Below are 23754 nucleotides of genomic sequence, written 5' to 3' on the forward strand. Positions count from 1 at the left end.
GGGGATCAGTCTCTTCTCCCAATTAATAAGTAATAGGACAAGAGGAAATGGCCTCAAGTTGCACCAGGGGAGGTTTAGGATGGATATTAGGAGAAATTTCTTCATAGAAAGGATTATTAAGTATTGGAACAGGCTGCCCAGGGAGGTGGTGGAGTCACTATCCCTGGAGGTATTTAAAAGACAGGTAGACGTGGTGCTCAGGGACATGGTTTAGTGGTGGACTTGACAGTGTTGGGTTGATGGTTGGACTTCATGATCTTAAAAGTCCCTTCAAACCTAGAGAATTCTATGATTCTTTACCTTTCCATTTTTGCTTATGAACTGGGCTGTCAGGAGCTCCTCAGAGCTGTTGCCACCACTTAGGTGGAGAGTGAGGAAACAACTTCACTTGAGATGTGACCAATTGCCAGTGTACATTCAATTCATAAACTTCTTTAACCATCTGATTTTGGGCTATCTTAAATAAAACTCCTGGAAGCTGCCTGGCCACAGTGGTCCTAAGGATGATGTTCTGCTGTGGCTCTTCTTCCGTTGTCTTTGTTTCTAGTTGACTGAGCCTCCCAGCTTTGGTACCTGCCTTCTCATTTCCCTTCATGCGGTTGCGGGTTGGCATCTGTTCTTGAGCAGTCATGTTCCAGGCAAAGTATCTTACGTCCTGATTGTTCTTTTTACATCTCTTTTGTATAATGTTTTTTTTGTCTTCCATTTTTGCTAACAGCCCAGTTCACCAGGGCTGTTGCCACCACTTAGGTGGAGAGTGAGGAAACAACTTCACTTGAGATGTGACCAATTGCCAGTGTACATTCAATTCATAAACTTCTTTAACCATCTGATTTTGGGCTATCTTAAATAAAACTCCTAGAAGCTGCCTGGCCACAGTGGTCCTAAGGATGATGTTCTGCTGTGGCTCTTCTTCCGTTGTCTTTGTTTCTAGTTGACTGAGCCTCCCAGCTTTGGTACCTGCCTTCTCATTTCCCTTCATGCGGTTGCGGGTTGGCATCTGTTCTTGAGCAGTCATGTTCCAGGCAAAGTATCTTACGTCCTGATTGTTCTTTTTACATCTCTTTTGTATAATGTTTTTTTTTGTTGAGTCTCAGAAAAACTTTCTTGAGTGAACATTCTCTGGCCACCTGTGGTTTTTATAGGGGAGTTTCCCATATTTCTCATTTAAAACTCTCACTTTAGGTCTGTATTGAAGACAGAAAAGTGTGTCTCTTCTATTCTTTTTCATCTTTGTTTCAGTATTCATTGTGCAGATATGTATTAGCATGGTAAAGCTGTAAAATAGCAAAATTGTGACAATCCTCACTGGAGGTGGAAGAGTTTTAAGAAGGCTTTGCAGTCCGATTTAGCTGCTTGTACTTCAAAATAGTTTTAAGAGAAAGATGCCTTTTTATTTACCCAACACTTGCAAGTAAACCTTAAAAAACCACCACAGTAAATATCAAATATTTTTTTTTCACAATGTAGGGTCACTTCTTTCTTTAGAAATCTGTGTGAAAAGATGGGATTCTTGCCAACCATAAAAGTGTTCAGAGGATTGCTGCTATTTTCCCCTTATTATATTTCAAATAGTAAAACATACAAAATTATTGACAAGCTTTCTCAAAAAAGGTATTCAGGTTTGATACATTTTGCTAAAATACCGTTTAACTTCTTTTCAGTTAGAAAATAAAGGATCTAAGAAGCGAAGATCAGTAAACAGTGCACTTTTTTTTTCATGTGGGTTTTTGTTGTTGTTGTTATTTGTTTTCTTGTTCGGGAAGAGTCTCAAATGGTGAATTGCTTCTGGAACCTTAATCTACTGCCTCTGGAGTGGGGAGGTTTTAACTTTACTTTCCCAAGAGGGCAGTGAGGCTCACTCTCAACTGCTCTGCCTCTCTGCTGTCGTGTATGTGACCTACAATCTATACACTTTAAAAACATCGAAAAACATAAAATTAAAAGGAAGTCTTGTACTTGGTAAAAGCCCTTTGTGTCCCTCCTTCGGATGCCAGAAGTACAGTTATCAAGAAGACACTGGCTTTCTGGTTCACGAAGGAATGTGGTTGTGGCTGTGTATTGGTTTTGTGCGTAGCAAATTTTAAAGATGTTTTTTAAGAGAAAAGAAATTGTAACCGGAGAAACCGTGATTTTAAAATTAAGCTCATTAAGTTTTCCAAACCTATTTATTCAGCTGTGGATGAAACCAAGAATGGGGCAAAGAACTTTGCAGTAAAAAATATGGTTGTAGCTTGAAGGTATCTTACTGACATAAACTAAGTGGGAATTTCCATAGAGGAAAAGAGGAATTAAGAACTGGGCTCTTGTTAATTAAGGTTTTGGCAATCTGACCTTCCTTGATCCTTTTTGAAAACCCCGATGTAGGGTGCATCAGGAAGGGCACTTGAATTCCTTGTAGCAGCTTTCTAGTAACTTTATAACAGCTTCCCAGTATCTAAAAGGGGCCTACAAGAAAGCTGGAGAGGGACTTTTTACAAGGGCCGTGTAGTCATAGGATGAGGGGTAATGGCTTCCAACTGGAGGAAGGTAAATTTAGATTAGATATGAGGAAGAAATTTTCACAATGAGGGTGGTGAGACACTGGCCCAGGTTGCCCAAAGGAGCTGTGGCTGCCCCATCCCTGGAGGTGTTCAAGGCCAGGTTGGATGGGGCTTTGAGCAACCTGGTCTGGTGGGAGGTGTCCCTGCCCATGGCAGGGGGGTTGAAATTTGGTGATCTTAAATCTCTGACATCCTGAACCATTCTGTGATTCTCTATTTGCATCTTTGCTGACTATGATGGGAGGAAGGTTCCCTGTTGTGTTCTCCTGGTTGCTGTATTGTCCATCAGGTGCAAGTCTCTGGCAGGAGGGAGATTCTGGGTTTCCCTGAGAGCATCTGAGCGTATTTCCAAGGGGCAGCTTTTCAGAGAATGGGGTACAGACTGGTCAGAACGGAGCCTGTGCCGGGAATGGAGACTGAGCAGGAGGCAGTGAACAGTCTCAGTAAATGCTCAAACACGGAAACAAAGGCTTTCCTTCAGGGATGCATAGGGATTATGCAAAATTAGGTTGTTAATGGATTGAGAACACGCCTGAAAAAAACCCAAATGAAATCACAGTGAACTAGGGGAGGTATTTAAAAGTCTTTTATTCATTAGCCTGAAAAAAAACCCAAACGAAACCACAGTGAACGAGGGGAGGTATTTAAAAGTCTTTTATTCATTTTGCTTTTAGTTTTACTGCTCAGGTTCCGTATTTTATGTATTTTTCTAAAAACACCGAGCTCTGGAGTTTACAGTGCTTTTAGTATTCTGATAATGGTTGCTCTGAAGAAGGGTGTGGGGCAGCTCCTCCAAGCGCTTGGTGACTTGGGCTCTCATAACAGTGGTATTGGAGACAAGAAGTGAGTCTGGAGACAGCTCTGGGCTGCATTTTGAGGCTTTGGAGACTCAGTCTGTCAGAGACACTTGGGAGAACTGGGAAAGAGAAGAAGGGTTTTCTTCTGCGTTAACAGGATGTGCAGGAGATTTTATCCCTAATTGTGAAGAGAGGCAATGGAGAAAATACTCTCAGTATCCCACAGTATCTTGGCGTTTCACTTCTGTAGGGAGAATCCCCACAAGATACAAACCAAACCAAAGCTGATGAACTGGGAGGGAGGTAGGTTGGATGGAGCTAGATGTCAAGCATGGCTTGGGCTGGTGGGATAGGGGAGTTGAGAAAACTCGTGTTCATCCTAAATTGCATCCAGAAATGATTAAACAGGTCTCATTTCTGGAACTGCTGGGGAGCGAGGGAAAGAAAACACCTATTTTTGTCAACTCATCTTTCAGAAACCTTGCTCATAATGGGGTAAATGACGTGACTGAAAAACCTGGGCAGGAGAAAGCAAGGAGAAGCTCCAGTATCCACCAGGGAAGAGGCAACCTGTGTAGGACTGCTTAAATGTTCTTTGCCCTTGGCGGGCTTGGGTGAGGCAGGGAAGAAGGGAGAGAAGGAAAATTGGTTACTATCCTAATTTTTCAATTGAGCAGGGGATTCAAGAAGGCAGGGAAGAGGGAAGGTGTCAGTACAATTTGGTGTTACTCAGTAAGTTAAAAGATGAGTTTTAAATGGTTCTGAGATTTGCTGTGACTTTGGAGGTGCCTGTCAGGAGCAGAGACGGGAGGACTAGGAAGGGTAGAAGAGGGAGGTCTGTGAAATGGGTAGGGATGGACACAGAAGCAGATGGGACCAAAGTGGGCTCTGTGGCATTTTCTACAGGTCAGAAATGTGTGGAGTCGCTGGGCTGAGAGGAAGAATGAAGGAGAGGACCTGCCCTGGGGGGACAAAGTAGACGCTGGGGAGATCGTTCATAAACCTTTTCACTTCTGTTACCTCACTTCAGTGTTTTTTCTGTGAAATAAATACACGTTTACTCCAGTTTGTTCTAGTATTGTGACTTTTAAATGTCTCATTCTGGAAGGGTGTAGGCAAATCCACCTCCACCATGCTCTTTTACTTGAGGTCCTGTCAATCGGTTTGTCAGTGCTGCAAATCAAAATACACGTATATTTGAGTGAGGTCTCGAGAAGGCACTGGGAGGTTGGACACATTAATAGATCCTCCCTGGCTTTCGTGAGACAGCCTCTGGGTGCAGGAGTCACCATTTGCATGATGGATGGTTTTAGTGAAAAATATTTTTCTAAGGTTTACTGTGAACCCATTTCTTGTTAACATAGTGAACATGAGAAAACGAAGAAAAAAAAGATTTTTGAAAAACTGAAATACGTAACTTTGACCAGTGACAGAAAATGTGATTAGGTGGCAGAAAATATAATTAGGTTTTGATTTGATTTGGTTTTGATTTATTTTTTTATTATTATTTTTTTTAAAATGCAAATGGTGAGCTTTTGAAATAGTGAGAAATCAGAGAGGGCAAGGAAAATTTTCTGTACTTCTAAAAAGCTATACGAATGCAGAATGAGATGCTTTGCTGGGCTTTTAATTGTGTTTTAAGCAAACAAAACTTTCCTAGTTTTAAATGAAGTTTGAAGCAATTTGCCGTACGGTACAAAATACAGTGATTCAGCATTCGTGAGGAGAGCTATTTATAGTTACTCTATTTTTATTCAAAGAAAAACAATAGCACTGAATTTCAGGCGCTTCGACCAGACACTTAGGAAGGTCTCGCTTGAAGCTGAGGAAAAATCTCATCTTGCTTTATCTTGAAAGCTGAACTCCTGAGCTCCTTCGGCATCAACATTTCAGTGCTGTCCTCCCAAAGGTGAAATCCAGCCTGTGCTGCTGGAAAGCTACAGAAGCTGTATTTCTCAAAAGCCCAGTTTTGTATCCTCTGTTAAGGTTCTACCAACGTTCGTTGTATTTTATTTTTGAACAATTGAGTGATACAACTCAGCTCTATTTAATTTTAACCGTTTCTTTCAGGTTTTCACGACCGTTCCTTTTACCCTGTTGCTGCAGCCAACGCAGATCCAAATGCCGTGGCTACGAAGGCTTGTTACTTTCTCATGCTGGATCCCTCAAATCCAAGAGCTACTTGGCAGTTTCCAAGGCAACCACCTGTGGAATAATTAAAAGGATGAAGTGCTAGTGTGCCAGATATAAGGATTTCTTGCCTGGAGAGAGCGCTTCATTTTCATCTGTCTCGAAGAACCAAATGTGTTTCTGCCAGCAAAGTTAAGGTAGTACAATTGAAAAGCCCTGATTTATTTTGTGGAGGTACTGAAAGTTTGAGTAGGAGCAACAGTCCTAATATGACTGTATATTATTAATTTAAAAAAATTACCGTGGGTCTTTCTGTGCTATTTTTTTTGGTTATATTTAAACAGAAAATCCAGGAGAAGAGACGATGATGGAAAGGTGATGTGAGTGATCAGTATCTGGTATCAGTAAAACAGTTGCATTAACCGTTTTGCACTTTATACTGTCTTTCCTCACAGATGATTTTAAGCTGGTTAAGGACTAAAATGGAGCATACATTAATGGGAGCATAAATATAGGAAGTGCAGCCTTCATGCCAAGTACACTGAGATTTCTTTGGCATTCAGTGAAGTGATAGATATAAAAGGAATGTAGGAGTGGGCTCACTGCAAAATGACAGTCAGAATCGAGGATCGATCTTTATCCTATAGCTTAAAGGGGATGCAGTGATATAAGTTGATGTTGAAACTGAACTGATAATCAGGTTTAGCTGCTTTGGTAAAGCAGCAGCTAAAACTATTTTGAAGACCACGTTCCCAGATTCCAAGCTGAAATTGTGTAGTGGGGAAACCAAAAGGTAAGCAAAAGACCTCTCGTAGAATAACAAAAAAATAGCAAATTTGGTTCTGAAAGTTTGAAATGCTGCTACGAAAGTTTATGAGAAAGCTGTTAGGCTTTAGATAGTTGGAAAAGTTCTTCTCAAAGTATAGTATGTAACGGGATGTATCTATTATATCTTTCTTCTCTGCCAGTCATTCAAATATATTTGAATAGGAAAATACTAGTCATTTCTGACAATGAAGTTAAATGAAGAAACCCACATTCACGTTCTTCCCATAGTCCAAATAACTTCAGTTCAGTCTGGCTACCTAGAGTGATGCTTTTGTATGGTAATTTTAGGAGTGATGCTTTTGTGTAGTTTATTTTAAGAAAAAAAAAAAAAAAAAAAAATATTTCTAAATTTTGAAGTAGAAATACTTGGGATGCCATCTGGGCTTTACATAATAAATTTTTCCTGCCAAAATGTTTGTGGGATTCTGTTGGGATGTGGATGGGATTTCACATTCCATCCCTTCCACAGCACAAGAGGATCATTGTTTTTTAGGTATGGTGGGTCCAAGAAGAAATAAGAATTGCGTGGTGGCAGCTTTGTGATTTGAGGGAATACAAATAGACCCTCTCCATTAACCACTGTTACACTTTGCATCTACTGCAGAATTTCAGAAGATAATAGTTGTAGGTACCGGCACGAGCACAACTGCAGTTTTCAACCCTAATCCTTGATTTCCAGTTCATTGGTTCATCGTCACCACGGCTTAACTGTCAAATTGATTTTTCTTTCTGAAGTAATTCTTCAGGCTGTTCAGTTCCTTTCAGTGTAGAGCTGAGAAAAAGGGTTTGGAGATAAATCCTGTTTTCACGTGTGAAAGGAGTGTGCTGGCAAAGTTCCTGCACCAAGCCCAGTGAAGATGATACAAAATTGAGGCACAGTGTGAGTAGAACAAGGGGAGTTGGTGTGTGTGGATCCCAATCTTTTGCCTTCCAAGAAGAATGAGTAACTCAAAGATGGAAGGGGATAGTTGTGACAGGGTATGTGTGTGTGTATTTGTGTAAGAACAGGCTGCCCAGGGAGGTGGTGGAGTCTCTCTCTCTGCAGACATTCAAAAAACACCTGGACACTGTGGAACCTGTTCTGGGTGGACCTGCTCTGGCAGGGCTAGACACTGTGGAACCTGCTCTGGGTGGACCTGCTCTGGCAGGGGGTTGGACTAGATGATCTCCAGAGGTTCCTTCCAACCCCATATCATTCTGTGATTCTCTGTAACTTAATAGCAAAGTAGCAATCACGTGAAGTAGTGCAGGATTCCTGTAACGTAATAGCAAGGTAGCAATCACGTGAAGTAGTGCAGGATTCCCAAGAGCGTACACAGAGAAGTTTCATTTTGAGCATCCCAAGAAAACATAAAAACATGCCAGTACCTCAGTTGTTCTGTTTATTTCATCTTGTGCATCCCAAGAAAACATAAAACATGCCAGTACCTCAGTTGTTCTGTTTTACCTCAAATGCTGTGCGTGAAAGTCTTCTCTTGAAACTTAGATTTCCAGACCCTGCTGGAGCAGGTGGTGAACACCAGGTAGGATGAACGTCTCCCTGAAGGTACCTGTTCCAGACCCCCTTGAAGGGGATGACTTGCCTCTAGAAAGGAATCTCTCTCTTTTCCTTGATGGTTCAGCCTGGAGCACTAATTTAGCCAAGATGTCCTACATTTCAGAAACTTCAAGCATATGATTAGATGTGTTTATATGTGAAACTCATGTATACTTCTTTTTTCCCCTCCATATTTCATTCCCAATCCAGAGCTGTGTATACTTTTTTTTTTTTTTTCCCCCTCCATATTTCATTCCCAATCCAGAGCTTCCCATGCTAACTGGAGTTGTGCTTGGTTACTGGTACAACCCACTTACTCATCCTCCTTTTCCCAACTGGGACATTTGACCCTGGTGATCTTTCCAGGCTTCATATACAAGCCTGTGGTTCGGTATCAGGGATACTGGGGAGCCACATGGAGTTTGTTAACATAGTTTCTAATAGAAATAAAAACATGCATGCTAAATTTAGGCAGCTGGACTGTGTGAAAGAAAATACAGTGGCTGGGCAGAATTGATTTCCAATGTTCTGTATATAGCTTATGTTTTAATAATCTTTATCCCTGAGAAGCTTTAGAGGAATGAAGGGGAGTAGAAACTTAGGAGCAGTGATTTGTTCAATAATTTTTAATTTCTTAAAGTGATTCTGTGCGTGTCAACGTAGAAGTTGGTTTTGCAGCCTTGGCTATTAAGAATTAAGATTATATATACCCATAAAAAATAAAATTTTCTTTGTGCTCCTCTTTCTGTAACAAAAGATTTATGTTATGTTCAATGTTGGAGTAATTTGATGTCCTTTTGCAAGGAAAAAAATGGGGAATAGTGAGACAGTAATTTTCTTAGATGATTTTGATATGGTGATTCCGTTTTTCCCCTGTTTCTGTACTGTCAGAACAACTGTATCAAGAGTCAATTCCAGTGTGGTAGTCTAAAAGTGTCATTGAAATATCCATTGATTTTATTAAGTAAATAGGACTGTTTCCTGGAATAGATAACACTTTTCTTTTTGATGCTGGGAAATCCAGGTAATTTTTCAGGTTGGGATTTTTCAAAGGGACTTTTTCCTTCTAGTAAGAGAAGGCTGGAGTGAAAATGTAGAGGAAATGCAGGGAAAGAGCAATAAGCAGTAGGTCACCTTCCAGCTCTTAGAAGAGGGAACTCAAATAATGAATGGACCCTTTCTCCTAGGCCTTATTTCAGAGGCTTGATCCCTACATCTCTGGAGGTTTTGGGGTGTATCAGGCTGGGCAGACACATCAAGCATCTCATTAAGAAGTTGTAGAAGAGATTTTCACCTTCCCAGAGAACAAAAATCTGGCAATATCAGTCACCGGGACACTACGTGAAGTTGTGTATCTTAAAATTTTTAGGACTGTCTCTGCTCTCTGACTCCGTGGAGATCAGAAGAGAGTTAAAATCACCTGCCTGAAAGTGATAACGTTTTCCAGATGCATCAATACAGGATGCTGTTTTTGCCTATCAGTACCACTGTAAAAGTGTGAAACTCCAGTAAAATGGATTGTTTTCTGCTGCATTCTTTGTAGCTGCCTCAGTGACCAGCCACTGCTCCGAGAACAGTCACACTCACAGCAACCACAGAACCTTTTCAGAACGAGAGAACTATTTTGCTGTACGTAGGTGGGTGAGTGGTTTATGAAGATCAAATCATTATTACAATTTTAACGGTTTTGCAGATATAATTATCTATTAGATGATAGACCTTAAGCTTAGTCATGAGATCCCTTTCTCCCTGCCAGCTATTGCTGGATATGCTTTTTCAGTGGAGTTGAGTTTCCCTGACAAAATATGCAAAAAGTCCAGAATAGAATAGAAAGGTCAGTCCACTTGGTCATCGTTCTAGGACCAATTTAGCTTTCTCTGGATTAAATGAAATAACTAATAAAATATTTATATAGCAGCCGAGTTGTTCATATTAATATATATTTCCAACTCCACCTTTGTGATTTGAATTCCTCATGTTAGGTTGTGTATCTTTTCCGGCTATTAAAAAATAAAGACTTTAGAATTACAGTATCTTTTTTGGTAGAGAGGTGATATGTGGCTTTAAGTTGCTCTCCACAGTGAGTGTTTGGATATTTTTAACAAGCATGGAGGAGGTGCTAACACTTGACAGTTTTTTCAGGACATTATACCTGTGTTAGACAAAATGACTTACGGAGGAGAGGTACTGAATGTAAGAGTAGAAGAGCAGCTGTTCTCCTGCACCCACCTAGAGCAGTAGTTTGTCTCCAGCAATGGCCAAAGGTAGGTAACTGAGGAGCACAGCAACAAAACAAGAATATAGGATCCTCCTTCTGCACATTCTTCTGTCTCTAGACATCCGTCGTGCAGGGATTTACTGAGCTGGACGTCTATTTTTTACGATGTTCATTGAGCTGTCTTTGGAATTTGTTAAATCTCCCCTTCAAGCCATTAGTAGTATTAGCAAGTGTAATATCCTGTGGTTCTACAGCTTTAACATGGCAGCCTGGTGAGTGAGGAACCATACTCTTGTTACGTTTTGAAGCTGAACTCCATTTAAAATCCACTTCTTGGACTGGAAGAGACTTAAGTAATTCATACCTATCTACTATCTCCATAACAACATTAATTTTCTAGACTTCAGCCTGCTCCAAGTGTTGAGTCTGTTCAGAGCCTTGTTGACCTATACATGGTTGGGACCACTTTTCCCACCGCCAGTTATCCTACTTCACACTTAATTTCCTTGAGATACTTCATCATCGCCAATTATCCTCCTTCACACTTAATTTCCTTGAGATACTTCATGAATTTCACTGACGTGTTCTATTGTCCAGTCAATAATCTGCGTGTAGCCCTTTTTCAGTTTTTCCTGCTCACTTACTGTCTTTGCTACTGGGAATAACTTGGTAGCATCAACAGATGTTGTCATCTCACTGTTGAGCCCTTTTCATGTCGTTTATGAATTCCTTGAACGTTGCTGGGAACAGATCCCAGCGCGGATCCCCGTGGAAAGAAGAGCTGAAATTTCACCCATTTCTGCGTGTGGCAGAGTTGAATTTGTAGTAATCTCACCGTGGTGTTTTGGTACGCTTGTAAGTATGGAGTCACTGTAGGAAGGGATAATTTCATATGTAAGATACAGTGTCATTATTCATCAGCTGCATATTTATAATTTCACCTTTGAAAAAGATAGGGAAGGGAAGGGACTCACCTGTGTGGATGATGGAGGATAATTGCTTTAACGTTTAAAAGGACTAGACCTGCTTTCCTCACAGCATAGTATTTGTCATCTTATTCTCAGAAAGCAACTTGGTTGGAACTTACTGGTTTATCACTCTGCATTACCAGTGTATAGAAAATAATGTTGAATAAGGGAAATGGGGCAAATGAATAAATCTCCACAATCAAATATACACTGGTTTTAGATGATTAAGTGTAGGAAATTACCTTAACTGTTACTTGTGCTTGTTTTCTAATTCTAAGAACTGTTACTTGTTCTTGTTTTCTAACGCTAGCACAGCAGACAGCTAACATAGTATTAAGAAAATCTGGGTCAGATCCCAAGGACCTGTAGCATAAAATTGTTTTTTTCTGATGGTGGCCTGTGTCTGCAGCTCAGAGGAGTGTTTTTTTTATTCTGATGGTGGCCTGTGTCTGCAGCTCAGAGGAGTGTGAGAAAAGTGGGGACCTGGTTGTGCTTCCCATGGCACAGCCACAATCTCTTGCTCCTGTGGTGCTCCTGTGTACCCCCAGCCCATCTCTGTCAGTCCTTTCTTTCACAGGCTGAGGAATTCTGCTTGATTTATCTCTCCTCATGTGCAATCTCTTCCCCAAGCCTCATCTTCGCTGTTACATTGGTGCGTTACCCCCTTTCTAAGATGGGGTGACCAAGGCAGCGTGCAGAATTCAGGATCCGAACGTGCTGCAGCCGAACGCAGTGTCCCCAGTGTCACCCTGCTGCTTCTCTGGCGGTCTCTGTGCCCTCCCTAATTACTCCTGAAATTCTGTTGGCTTTTTTTTCACTGCTCCTGTTATCAGCCCTTGTGAAAATCGTATTTTCGTAAAGCTATTTGCAGGGACTTCAAGGTCTTTCCTAATCAGGAAAGACTAATTTAGAACCCGTCATTTTCTATGTGTAGTTTGCTATTTTTTTTTATTCCAAATGCAGGGCCTTGCATTAATCTACTTGGATTTAATTTTTTTTTTTTTTTTTCTCCCAGTCATGCTGTATGTGCTAGTTGGGAGAAAGGAAGGAGGAGAACTGCTTTGGTGCACATAATGTTTTATCTTGAGGAGTGTGAGAGAAGTGGGGACCTGGTTGTGCTTCCCACGGCACAGCCACAATCTCTTGCTCCTGTGGTGCTCCTGTGTACCCCCAGCCCATCTCTGTCAGTCCTTTCTTTCACAGGCTGAGGAATTTTGCTTGATTTATCTCTCCTCGTGTGCAATCTGTTCCCCAAGCCTCATCTTCGCTGTTACATTGGTGTGTTACCCCCTTTCTAAGATGGGGTGACCAAGGCAGCGTGCAGAATTCAGGATCCGAACGTGCTGCAGCCGAACGCAGTGTCCCCAGTGTCACCCTGCTGCTTCTCTGGCGGTCTCTGTGCCCTCCCTAATTACTCCTGAAATTCTGTTGGCTTTTATTTCACTGCTCACGTTATCAGCCCTTGTGAAAATCGTATTTTCGTAAAGCTATTTGCAGGGACTTCAAGGTCTTTCCTAATCAGGAAAGACTAATTTAGAACCCGTCATTTTCTATGTGTAGTTTGCTATTTTTTTTTATTCCAAATGCAGGGCCTTGCATTAATCTACTTGGATTTAATTTTTATTTTTTTTTTTTTTCTCCCAGTCACGCTGTATGTGCTAGTTGGGAGAAAGGATGGAGGATAACTGCTTTGGTGCACATAATGTTTTATCTTTAATAGACCTGTGACCTCGCGTTGTATCTTTTTCAGCATAATTTATTGTTAAATGAGAGGGGTCTGACTAGATCTGTCTAGGGGTCTACCTTTTTGTGTGTATAAATGGGTATGTTCTTAGCGTGTTACTAGCTGATTATAAGATGTTCCTTCTTACAGCTAATTATAGAATGGTTAGAGTTGGAAGGGACCTTAAAGATTATCCAGTTCCAACCCCCCTGCCATGGGCAGGGACACCTCCCTCTAGACCAGGTTGATTAAAGCCCCATCCAGCCAGATAGGACGAGGGGTAATGGTTTTAAATTCAAAGAGGGGAGATTTAGATTAGATATTAGGAAGAAATTATTTCCTGTGAAGGTGGTGAAGCACTGGCCCAGGTTGCCCAGAGAAGCTGTGGATGCTCCATCCCTGGAGGTGTTCAAGGAGAGGTTGGATGGGGCTTTGAGCAACCTGGTCTGGTGGGAGGTGTCCCTGCCCAGGGCAGGGGGGTTGGAACTGGATGATCTTTAAGGTCCCTTCCAACCCAAACCATTCTATGATTCAGCTGACGGCAGAGGACCCCTTCTGTGTCAGCTCTGCAGTCAGACTCCAGTGCAGGAAGTTCCCTAAACTGTTATGTACTGCACGGTGAATTCACTTGGATTTTCATGTGGCAAAGAAGTAATTTTGAGGTTTTTTTCCCGTCCCCATGGCTTTGTCTTGTTGAGGGTGCCTTTTAACTTTTTATCAGCTATTGACCCAGCAGATTTTCTGATAAGCTTCATCCTTCTGGTGTATTTGATGCCATTTTCTCCTAACACATCAGTTCTCAATATTAATTTTTGATACCATTTTCTCCTAACACATCAATTCTCAATCTTATTTTTTTTAGCTTGTAAGCCAATGAATTTGCATTTATTTTGCTAAAGTCTTGGTAAGACTTCACTTTTTGAAGGGTATATTTTTGCATGAATTCTTAATGTTTGGCTTTGTTTGTTTTTGGTTTTTTTTCTTGGTTTTTTTTTGTTTGTTTGTTGTGTTTTTTTTTTAATATTGCACTTACCCTGTTCTTCCGTATGCAGCATGGGGTCTCTAGCAAGCTGTAAGACCCTAAAAACATTCACCTTTTTGTGTGTTCTTTTTAGTTTTTTTTAAAGCAGCTTCCTTTTTTCTTACTCGCAGAATGCTTGAGGTTAGAAGGGACCTCATATAGGTCATCTGGTCCAAGTCTCCTGCTCAAGCAAGGTTTTTTTAGTTGCATAACCAAAAATAAGAGAAAACTAATGCTTCAAATACTGGACTTGAGGGCGTTGTAATCAGTAACGTAGTCGCTCTTCAGCAGTGAAGATCCTGGACACAGTTCAGGACTGGGTCAAGTCTTGCTTCTGTTGTGTGTTTTCAGAGTTGATGAAGCAGTAGTAATTAATGGTGTCCTAAAAACGGAGTGTTCACATCACATTGACAATACGGAGAATTAATCTGTCGCTCTGAAATCCTACCGTTTGTCCACCTTAATCTCAAGAGATGATGTTTCTCCCTGATAACTCTCAGATACCTTCATGGGGCCATGGTGGTCACCTTCCTCTTCGGGCTGGAACTGGGAAGCCGCTCTGTCCTGCTGAACTTGGTTTTGTGTCTTCTCTTTCTTAGAGTGCTTTTGTTGGAAGGAAGAGGGTTTGAGCTTCATGAACTTTCATCCACTTTGAGATTACTCATGTCAGTCAGGAATATTCTACACTATCTGAAATGACACCAGACTGATATTTAATGGTGGATTCCCCCCAGCCAGTGAAGGCTCCGGGGAAACCTTATAGCAGCCTTTCAGAGTCTAAAAAGGGATCTGTAGGAGAGATGGGGAGGGACTCTTTATAAGGGAGTGGAGCAACAGGACGAGGGTTAATGGTTTTAAACTGAAAGAGGGGAAATTTAGATTAGCTATTAGGAAGAAATACTTTAGTGTGAGGGTGGTGAGACCCTGGCCCAGTTTGCTCAGAGCAGCTGTGGCTGCCCCATCCCTGGAGGGGTTCAAGGCCAGGTTGGATGGCCACCTGGTCTGGTGGGAGTTGTCCCTGCCCAGGGCAGGGAGCTTGGAACTGGGTGATTTTTGAGGTCCCTTCCAACCCAAACAGTTCTACGATTCTATGATTCAAAGCATGAAGAGTAATTTGGTTCACCCTACTGTAATCATCTTCATGTGGTCGGATGGGTTGCTGCCCACCTCTGGGTTGATAACGCTCCTGTGGCTGTTGTGGAGGGCATAGACATCCAGAATGCTTATAGACCAGTTGGAGACATTTGAAGTTGGGTGAATTGGATCCTATCCTGTCATTTTCAGTCTTCTAACCTGAGGACTGTTTTAACTTGTAGGCAAGACTTGTCTTCAGTCGCTGGGGTGCTTGAGAAAGAGCAGTCCTGATCACTGTGGCAAGGTGAAAAGCAAGGAGAAGGCTTTCACACAGAGTGTCTCTTTGGGTGAAATGAAGGTACAGTTTTGTGGGTGACCTAAATAAAATGAAAGTAGAATTTTAAATTAAGCATAAAGGTGATGTAAAAAGGATGTTGATTGTGAGGAACAGCTTGGTGGGACTTGAGTGGTTGGTAGTTTTGCCTATTTTTCCTCACCCTCTTAAAAGTAAATGAACAAATGAAAAATCTGCAGCCTGGAGATGTCATCAGATAGTGCTTGCATTTCTAGTGACACAAATTTCATTTCAGTATTGATGCTGCAAGGTCTCTGGGAGCTCTGGAGAAAGTAGTGATGACGATGCTTTTTCTGTGTTTGAATTGTGTGGCTGAGGTATGAAATGGCAGCAGTGCCCACAGCTCTTGGGCAAGCCACCAAGGACCAGCCAGGGCTCTAAGTGATGATTTTTTTGAAGTGTTCAACTGTAGTCCTGTACAAACCAGACATTTTCTTTAAAGTTGTAGAAAGACAAGTGTTGCCAGAGAGCAGTTCTTCTTCTAGTGTGAGATGGCCATGGCAGGATGGGATCAGCCGGTTCAGTTGTTCTTTGGAAGTGCCCAGATCCACAGTGGTTTTAAAAAGAGTTTAAATGAAAGAGGAAACCCCCGACATTTTCAACAGAAGAAATTGAGTGAGATAAATCTATCCTTAAAGGTCAGATGTAGTTTGTGTTGTTACCATTTTCTGATTGTTCCGTATGGTCAGTGGCAGTGGATCAGTTGAGCTGTTTTTGAATTTTTTAAGATGAGTTTGTATCAGTCTGGAGTTATTCATGCACTACCAAAAAAAAAAACCCAAACATAACCCCCTTTTGAGTGTATCTTTGAGCATATTAGTTGTTAGTTCATCCAAATGACTGATCTGACTCGCTGGAAATTTTGTGGTGTTTTACTCTCGATATTATGAGAGTGTGTTGCTCAAGCTCAGGTCTGTGTGGGTGAATGGACAATACTGCGTAAGTGTGCAAACACAGACTCGAAAGCAGCCTTTGGGCTGAGATTAATGAACTTTTTTTTTTTTTTTGTTCCCTTTTGTTCTGTGGCTTCCTCGGTGTTGGGCTCTGCGAGAATGCAGCCTGCTCTAAAAACTATGTAGATTGCATAATGTAGAGCTGGGCTTTATTTCAGCTGAATGGTGGCTGATCTTGGATTTCCAGCAGGTTTAAAACGCTCTTCTGCCCACCAAGCCATGCCAAGGGTAGGGCAGGTGTTTGTTAATATGTTAATTTGGGAAACGAGAAGATTTTTCTGGAGGACTGAAGGATGCTGAGAGCACGCTGTTAATTTATTCCCATCAAATAAGCGTAGATTGAATACAAATGCTCAGGAACAGTGTCAGGACAGAGATGATGAAGGGTGTTTTCAGTTAATGCCTGCCAAGAATTAAGAAAAATTAACACAGAATTTTTGTGGTTTGGGAGAATACTCACTTGAAGAGTTGTCTGTTCCACAGATGAGGGCTGTGCAGAGTACGTGGGTTAACTGCTTTGAAATGAGGGTTCATTGAGAATTTCCCAGGGGGATGTTTCAACTTTTTGGGGATATAGTAACTTTTGGGGATATAGTAACTTCAGTTATTAAGCACTTCTCATGATCCTCAAGGAAATGACGCCTTGGTCAGGCAGAAATTGCAGTAAAATTGATGGTAAGGATTCGTTGTTCTTACCAAGGCCTGGAAAAAAAAGAAAGTAATTTACTCTTCATTTTTTTTAAAGTATGAGATAGGACTGATCAGCAATCAGTGAATAATCAGGTTTGTGTTTATTTAGAGAATTTGTTTCCTAAAATGGGTTGATTTTTCACCTTCTGTAGGGTGTAGGGTCCTAAGGTGTGGGGTTTTTTTGGTCAGGAATGGTGTTTCTAATATTTTCTATTTTAGACACTTGACGCAGGATTTCAAATTCTGCTGAGGTGTTGGCAGTGATACAGTATGTGTCTTGTTTACAGTAATTCCTTTCTAGATTTGTAATGCAAATGCCATCTCTGCAGATCTTCAGACCTCTGGTTCCTCTGGAGCTGAGGGTTTCATCTCGCCTAACTCACACCGAGAAAGGAGGTATCCATCTAATCCAACTGGATTAAGATAAATCCGACCTGGATATGTGATTTTCAGAGAGCTGAAGTGAGATGAGATTTATCCACAGTCTCTTAAAATGCTGGAATAATTTCAAACAGCAAGAAGTAAGATCTACTCTTCCTTTTATCATCATCGGTCTAAACAGAGAACTTAGGCTTCCTTCGTAGTTGTTATTTCTTGGTGTTCTGCCATAAAAAGCAGTCTAAAGATAATTGTGCAAAGGGAACTTTGTGCTCGATGTGGAGGGTTATTTGTGTTGGTAGAAGAGGATTCGCATCCTAAAGGCTGAGGTGTAACTCACTTGGAAAAGAGCTTGCTTTTGGTATATAAGCAATTTTTTAGAATGATGCTGCTGCTCTCCCTTGAAGCTCTTCCAACTTAAAAAAAAAAAAAACACGCTGCCATATGCTACTGTAATACCAGCGCACAAACTGTATTAAAATATAAATGAACAGAACTGCAGTTTGAGGTTTCAGTTCTGCAGAGGGATCCATTTTGGAGCCCCTTTTAACTCTACAAACGACCTAAGTTTAGTTGCACCACATGGCTGTGCAAAAGATTTTGGAGGCATTGGGTCTGAAATCAGGAGGAGAAAAAAGAAACTTCTGCAGTTCTGGTGCCTGGGAAAGTATTTGGTGAGAAGGGAGTGAAGCTGCTGGTGCAGAAAATACTTCACTGAGGTTTAAAGGCTGCAGATGTGCCCTTCAACCACTGTGGGGATCATCTTGGACAGCAAGTTGACCATGAGGCAGCAATGGGCCCTGGTGGCCAGTGGTCTCCTGGGGTGCATTACAAAGAGCGTGGCCAGCAGGTTGAGGGAGGTCATCCTCCCCCTCTGCCCTGCCCTGGTGAGGCCACCTCTGGAGTACTGTGTCCAGTTCTGGCCTCCCCAGTTCAACAAATACAAGGAACTACTGGAGTGAATCCAGTGGAGAGCTATGAGGATGATCAAGGGACTGGAGCACCTCTCTTATGAGCAAAGGCTGAGACCTGGGGCTGTTTATCCTGGAGAAGACAAGAGTGAGAGGAGATCTTATCAATGCTTATAAATATCTAAAGGGCAGGTGTCAAAAGAGGATGGGACCAGACTCTTCTCAGTGGTGCCCAGTGACAGGACAAGGGGCAACAGGCACAATCTGGAACACAGGAAATTCCATCTAAAAGTGAAGAAAAACTTCTTTGAGGGTGGCAGAGCCCTGGAACAGGCTGCACAGAGAGGTGGTGGAGTCTCCTTCTCTGGAGATACTCCAAACCCACCTGGATGTGTTTCTGTCCAACCTGCTGCGGGTGACCTTGCTTTGGCAGAAGGGTTGGACTAGATGATCTCCAGAGGTCCTTTCCATACAGTTCTGTGATTCTGTGATCTTGGACCTCATAGCAGAATTGGCCTTTGGTCATTTATCCTTTTGGTTTGGTCGCAGATCGCTGCTGGGCTGTTGGTCCTCAATGTGGAAACAAGCTGTGCCTGTACGAGTAAACTAAGCAAAGTTTAGTGGGTTTGAAGTGCCCTGTGGTCACCCACTATTAATCATTAGTAAACTCATTGATGTTGCTTGGCCAACTAATGTTTTCCTAAGCAACATAGAGTTTGAGGAGAGCAGGAGGCCGGGTCTGTTGCTGGTGGGGATGTGGGTAACACCCTGTGCTGCAGGCAAAGACAGCTCAGCCCTGTGGGTTACACAGCGACACTTGGTGCCCAGTGTTTCAACTATAGCCAATAGAGTCATAAGGGAAACTTTTATAAGCAACTGAAGAAATTTGGATGCTGAGCTGGATCTCCAGCTGATCTGGCAGCTTCCAGAATTGTATTGCAGAATGCAATTCCAGAATTGTAGCCGTAGGTTCACAGTTGTCTTCACTTCTACTGTTTACTTACAATAACTTTAAGACACAAATATTTAGGTGTTACATTGGATTTGGACTTCTTAATGCCTTTGTTAGTCTTTCAAATATACACATACATTTTAAACAAAATCTGTGGACCATATAAACATGTTCTTTACTTGGGAACAGATAGTTAAGATGCCTCCTTTTTATGTTTTGCATAGAGATAGAATGGTTTGGGTTGGAAGGGACCTTAAAAATCATCCCGTTCCAAGCCCCCTGCCATGGGCAGGGACACCTCCCACCAGACCAGGTTGCTCAAAGCTTCATCCAACCTGGCCTTGACCCCCTCCAGGGATGGGGCAGCCACAGCTTCTCTGGGCAACCTGGGCCAGTGTCTCACCACCCTCACAGGAAAGGATTTCTTCCTCTAATCTAAACTCCCATTTTTCTGGTTTAAAACTTTTACCCCTTGTCCTGTTGCTCCACTCGCTCATAAAGAGTCCCTCATTTGCTAAGGAAAAGTGTTAAGCCTCCCAGCTGAAAGCCATTTTGGGCCAGAATCACACCAAACTTGAAGCAAAAAAAAAATTGCCAGGCTGTAGGTTGCTGTCGTGCAGGGGAAGTGCTCCTGCTGATTTTATTCCCTGTGCTGATCTGATAGTGGTTGATGCAGTGATCTCAGAAGGAAACGCCTTAGTTGAATTCATCTGTTTCATTAAAGCCCTAGATCTTTATTTTAGTGATAACATCAGGTACTTGTAATCTTGAAAAGGATGGAAAACTGTGATGGAAAACAGTATTTTTATCTTTTTCTTTCTCTCGGTAAAGAAGACCTGACAGGAATGCATGGAAACTGTCGACAACATTCCTGACCAAGTATTCAGGCACAATTAGGCCACTAGTATTTGGACGACTGATAATTAATGAGACTTTATAAATAACATTTTTATGTGCCTTCTGGGGTTTTTTTTGGAGGGGGGAGGAATGTCAGACAAATTTCAGGCATTTCTGTGCTACCTTGGAGACTAGAAAATGTTTCATTATTGGCATCTGAGATTCTTACGTAACCTGGTAATTCTGGGAAAAGGAATTTTAGGAAAAATGCTGAGCAGTTTGAGTCTCCTCATAAAACTACAAGATTCAGAAACACGGTGCTAAATCCTTCTGTGGTAATTTCCCCAGAAATACTAGTATTCCAGGCTCCTGGAATTGGGTTTATTTGGCTAGGATTGCATCCTTAAGGAGTTAAAACTCCAGTCCCGTGGAGTAAATGTTGTACGGGCAATTATTGCATAAAGCTGATGTATTTGGGTTTGCAGGATATAAAATGGGATGAAGTGGAAGTGTAAGGAGAAGGTGGAGAGTTTACCCCCTGGCATCAGGAGCAGAACTGGCACTTCTTTAGGATGTGGTTTGTGTGGTGGTGTACACACAGCCCCCAGCGCAGGCGTCTGCGAAGGAGTCTGTCCTAATCAATGCTGTCAAAAGGGTTTTTGTTTTCTCCAAGCTCAAGGTCTGCAATTCTAACAGGACAAGCCAGAAAGGGACTTCCCCTGCTTTTATCTCATGGGAAACACAGCGTGGCTTATCTTACCCGCTCTGTTTGTTCAAAAATTCTATCGTATTTAGTAGAGAGAGATTTATTATTATTTATTATCTGGAGTCCTTTGTCCAGTTCTGGGCTCCCCAGTTCCAGAAGGACATGGAGCTGCTGGAGAGGGTACAGCAGAGGGCTGCAAAGATGATGAGGGGCTTGGAGCATCTCTCCTATGAGGAAAGGCTGAGGGACTTGGGTCTTTTTAGTCTGGAGAAGAGAAGGCTGAGGGGGGATCTGATCAACACCTATAAATCCTTAAACGGTGGGTGTCAAGAGGATGGGGCCAGTCCTTTTTCAGTGCTGCCCAGGGACAGGACAAGAGGAAATGGGCACAAACTTGAATGTAAGAAGTTCCACCTCAACATGGGGAGGAACTTCTTTCCTGTGAGGGTGGCAGAGCCCTGGAAGAGGCTGCCCAGAGAGGTGGTGGAGTCTCCTTCTCTGGAGACATTCAAACCCCACCTGGACAAGTTCCTCCGCAACCTGCTCTGGGTGGACCTGCTTTGGCAGGGGGGTTGGATTAGATGATCTCCAGAGGTCCCTTCCAGCCCCATATGATTCTGTGATTAATTTTTTTTCAGTATACAGTGAAAATGGTGGCCAGTTACTGTTGCCTGCTTGACGAGTTTCATGATTCTGAAGTTGATTAGAAATGGCCATATTCTGATACCTTCTTCAGACTACAGATAGTCTGACACAGGAATCCACAGATTCAGGATGACTCAGAATTAAAAATGAGTCAGTTGTGCCTTATTCTGTTTAATTTAATTTTCTTTTTTTTGAAATATCGAATTAGAAGCAAGTAAAAAGGGTGGCTTATGGTGCCTTCTCCAATACTGTGTAAATTCACTTGTTGTTGGAAGGGGAGAGGGAGAGTTTCAGAGGGATGTGTTTAAATATCCCTGTAGCAAGGGCAGCAGAGAGACAGGGTGAGTAAAACAGAGGAATGACCTGCTCTCCTGAGCTGAGTTTCAGAGAAAGCAGAATCTCTTTGTAGAAACAGATTTTTGAAGATTTAAGACCTAGCATGAAATAAAAAAGAATAAATATTTAAGATGGAACACCTACAAGATGTGACTTTCTCTTTAGTTCTTGAACAACTTGTGAGTTTTCAACAAATACTATTAGAGACACTGTTTACAGTGCAGTTTCTGGAAGAATATCTTTCAGTAGAAATCAAGGGTCAAATATAAACCAGTGCTTGCTCTTCACTTTGATTTTCTTCTTTCCCAGCTTCAGAGTTCAGAATGTATATCCTTTATTTTCTTTTTTGTGTCAAGAAACAACCTTCCTTTCCCACAGTATTCCTTCCAGTGTTATTCATTTATCAGGACACATTTGTGATGTTGATCAGTTTGTTCTACTTGTTCCCCTTTCATCTTGGTGTTCTCCATGCAAGGTGTTATGGATGGGCTCTGTGCATGCTGGCACTACTGGCTGTGGAGGTAGAGTATGTGCTTCTAAAAGTCTTTATCTTTTACTGAATTACCAAACTCTGCACACTGTCCACTTTGATTCCTACAATCTCAGCTTTAGTAAAAAATTCAGGTTCTGGGAGGGCAGAAGTGATGGCAATAAAAAGTGTTTGGATGACAGAGGGCTGGAAAGAGGGAGCTATGTCATGAAAGTAGCAAACATGTCTTCATTCACTTCAGTTAATAGCCTTTTTGGCTAAACTAATGCCCTCTTTTTACATAAATTCTTATCATACTCTAATAATACGCTATTTAAGTTACCATCTATTTCCCCCCTAAATTAAGGTCTTGTATTTTCTTTCATTTCTGCCTTTAGCTTCCATGTTCAGGATGGAGTAACTTCCATGTTACTTTTTGGAGTAATGAGGTGAAAGAAAAATAGTAGATCAGGTATTTTCCATGCTTATATTTTCGCATATAAGTTTAATGAGGGGAAAACCATCTTGATCTGCTTCTTTCAAGTCAGAAGAGCACAGTTCATCGTTAGGCAGCGTGCAGCAGTTAAGCATTGCATGGCAGTAACAATTAAATTAAACATTAAAAATAACTTCAGTACTAGATTTAGGATTTCACAGCTAGCTTTTAATAAATTTTTAAGAGTTGTGTCTTGATGTGAAGCCTGTAATCTAGTCTGGCTTTGTATGTTAGAAGGTGAGTATTTTTCCACAGAGTGCTGGTAGAAAGCTCTCTAGTCCTAACACACCAAGCAGTAGTAAATATTCAAGAATCTATTGCTAAGAAGTGACAAATGATTTCAAATTTGAGTTTATTTGGCTTCCAGCTGCAGTACCTTGCTGTGCCTTTCTCTCCAGGGATTGCAAGCTTGTTTGTTATTTGCCGTATTCATCAAGTACCTATAAAAACAAGGTCACGTAGCCATCTTCTCCTTACTGAAGAAGATCTTTGACCCAGCGGCGTGAATCTGTGTCCCAGCCAGACCGATGTTTTCTAAGGCCTTCCTTTGAATGCTTGCCAGTACTTTGGGATCTTTGCAGCGTGGATATCAGAACTGGACATGAAGTTCTAGCTTAGAATTTAGCTTGATTTATTTCATAAACACTGAAAGATGATGTCATCAGCTGAGCCAAAAACACGGCCTTGTCCGGCACTGACAGTCCATACCGGGGTGATTCAGTGCGGTTGCTTCAGAGCCCTTTATTGGCTTGGAAGTGTCCAAGTCACGCATTAGTAGGCTCTGTTCCTTCTTCAAGCATGGGTGACTTTGATTTGTTAGGATTAAAAATCAGGCGTCGTCTTCAACACTACAGCCTTGGGGAAGAGTGTCTGGAGAGCTGCCTAGAAGAAAAGGACCTGGGGGTGTTGGTCAACAGCCGGCTGAACATGAGCCAGCAGTGTGCCCAGGTGGCCAAGAAGGCCAACAGCATCTTGGCCTGTATCAGGAACAGCGTGGTAAGTAGGACTAGGGCAAGTGATCGTTGTCCCCCTGTACTCGGTACTGGTGAGGCCTCATCTTTTGAGTACTGCGTCCAGTCTTGGGCTCGTCATGGCAAAAGAGACATGGAGGTGCTGGAGCGTGTCCAGATTGAGTACTGCATCCAGTTTTGGGCTTGTCATGGCAAAAGAGACATGGAAGTGCTGGA

General features: G+C 41.9%; 1 long non-coding RNA gene across 2 annotated transcripts in view; it reads left to right on the forward strand.

Annotated features, from left to right (window-relative positions):
• Positions 1-5414: 5414 nt before the first annotated feature.
• LOC106889615 overlaps positions 5415-23754 on the forward strand; it is a 120139-nt gene continuing 101799 nt past the window's right edge. For both annotated transcript variants that reach the window (XR_001412400.1, XR_001412458.1), the window contains exon 1: positions 5415-5667. This is a non-coding gene — a long non-coding RNA (uncharacterized LOC106889615). The remainder of the gene's footprint in view (positions 5668-23754) is intronic.

This window comes from Calidris pugnax, unplaced genomic scaffold, assembly GCF_001431845.1.
Source record: "Calidris pugnax isolate Ruff unplaced genomic scaffold, ASM143184v1 scaffold35, whole genome shotgun sequence".
Classification (NCBI taxonomy): domain Eukaryota; kingdom Metazoa; phylum Chordata; class Aves; order Charadriiformes; family Scolopacidae; genus Calidris; species Calidris pugnax.